The sequence below is a fragment of the Sinocyclocheilus rhinocerous genome, unplaced genomic scaffold (genome assembly GCF_001515625.1).
Source record: "Sinocyclocheilus rhinocerous isolate Xijiao unplaced genomic scaffold, SAMN03320098_v1.1 scaffold42436, whole genome shotgun sequence".
Classification (NCBI taxonomy): domain Eukaryota; kingdom Metazoa; phylum Chordata; class Actinopteri; order Cypriniformes; family Cyprinidae; genus Sinocyclocheilus; species Sinocyclocheilus rhinocerous.
The window spans coordinates 1-2,323 of record NW_015625532.1 but is presented as its reverse complement, the minus strand read 5'-3'; the positions used below and the strand labels follow the sequence as shown (position 1 = coordinate 2,323).

Sequence of the window (2,323 nt, the reverse complement as noted above, 5' to 3'; positions counted from 1 at the left end):
CACAGTCATCAAGGCAAATAGCTCTGTAGAGAAAAGCAGAGAAACACACACAGACACACAGTTAAGGTCTGAACTGTTACATTCTGTGAACCCCATAATTACAATAAATCCCATAAATCATTTGTTATCTTTTTACCTCCCAATGCTCCCATTTCTGGATTTCATGGTATAAGGTGTTTCCTGGGCATTCTGTGGCATCGGCCTGCCTGTGTCCGTATAAGTTGTAATATGAGGACAGTCGGCCTGCGTTTATAGCGCAGCTTGTGAAGTCATACCGCACCATGTCCATCGCACTCTTGACGGGGAGGGTGGAGGTATAATCACCAATGAAGCAGACGCCATAGCTTATAGAGTTGTACCCGTAAGCGTGGGCTCCGACCCAATTCCAGCCACGGCCTTCGTACAGGTTTCCATCAGAACCTGTAACAAAACTACAGGAGGACAAACAACAATAGTTATTAAACTGCAATAACTCTGTACAGCACATGAAACGCAGATCAAAGGACTTTATGCTGCAGAACGTTGTCTAACAAACCGGGACTTTCCTAACCTGTATCCGATGTCAGACCATCATTGGTTTGCTGGTGGTAGCGCTGCATGGAGCGCATTTCCCTGGCACATTGGTCAAAGGTGGTGCAAGGCCTGGAGGGTTGATATGTGTGGTGGATGAAAAGATACGGCACAGGGAGAGACAGATAGGAGGGAGAACCAATGTAAGCTGCAGCCCCCCCATTGAGACCTCGTAATGATCTTGGGACAGACATTTTTTTGGAAAGAAAAAATTAGAAAAGGTGAACACAAAAGTGCAAATTTCCAATTAAAAGAGTGTAAATTTGTCAAAAATAAAGTGGTTTACTTGGTAGTGCTTGAATGATAATATTAAAAATATCATCATTTTATCAGTAAAAATGTAAATAGCCACAACAAAAATTGCAAAATGATTGAGTTATTGTAAAAAATTATGATAAAAAATAATAGTAATATAAAAATTTATTTATATTAGTAATCAGTATAAAACTGTCTGTATGATAACTTCAGTAATAAATAAATTGGTTTACTTCACAGTACTTGAAATGCACATTAAAATTATATAATTATGTATATATATTATATAAAGATGAATTGAATTACATAAAAATATAATTTTATCAGAAAAAGAATGTAAAAAAACATGCTTTTTTTAAGTAAGGTTTACTAATTGGAATTTACAGTGTATATATATTATATAAAGATGAATTAAATTACATAAAAATAAAATTTTCTTAGAAAAAGAATGTAAAAAAAATAGTTAAAATGTAAAAATAATTAAGTCAGCTTAAAGTTTGATTTATTTTTATTATTTTATTTTGTATTTATTTATTACTTAGAAAATGTCAAATTGAAATTAAATATTGTTTTAAGGCAATGTATTTAAATAAATATATTTAAATATTTTTTGTATAAGTAATTAGTACAGAATACTTTTAAATATTTTTTTGTATAAGTAATTAGTACAGAATACTTAAAATATTAATTAAATCAAAGAATGAATAAAGTGGTTTAATTACCTGCATAAACATGGACAAATTGCTCAAACCCTTGGTTCATAACATCATGCAGCCTCTTCCTCTCAGACTCATTTAAGTTGCGACGAACTGTTAGAGCCTGGACCATTTGGCTTTTCAGCAAAGAGAAGCTGACCAGCTTTTTGAAGTTCATCCTTCGTTTCTGACTAATCAGACGGGGCGCTGCGTCCAACCCTGCTGCGTCAGGCTGGTGGCTGTAGTAACTCTTCAGCAAGTCACTCAGTGATCGCTCACCATGGTTAGACGTGGAAACTTCTGACCCGAGGATGAACCCGTCCATACCATCGATTATTAGGGCGTCTGTCGCCAAGGAGGGCAAATCAGAGAGAGTGTAGACCTTTGGGGATGTAATGCTGTCCCAGAAACCTTTAGTGCCAAAAGGAACAGTGGATTGCTCATTGTGGACATGATGTAGAAAAGAGGCAACCAGGTTGTCGGTGAAGGTTAAAGGGTAAAGGCCTTGGATGGTGGACTGCAGCCCAGCCTCAAGTCCGAGGAGCATTGAGGCCAACGCCACATTTGAACCATCTAACGTGAGAACCACACCTTCCTCCTTCCTCAACTGTGATAGGCTGTGATTAATGACCTCGCTTACGTAGGAAGTGACTGATGGATCTGCCACAAGGTCGTGTGCATCACTGAGGTCGCCGAGGTAACGCTTGATGAGGTCGGTTTCAAGGCCAGCAGCCTTACGCAGACCTTTCACCACATCCAGCATCTGAAGACCTGGATTCACAGCTTCAATGCTCTCCACAGCT

General features: G+C 38.1%; 1 pseudogene; it reads right to left on the bottom strand.

Moving 5' to 3' along the window:
• Positions 1-2,319, bottom strand: LOC107750172 (N-acetylmuramoyl-L-alanine amidase-like; annotated as a pseudogene).
• Between the last annotated feature and the right edge of the window lie 4 nt (positions 2,320-2,323).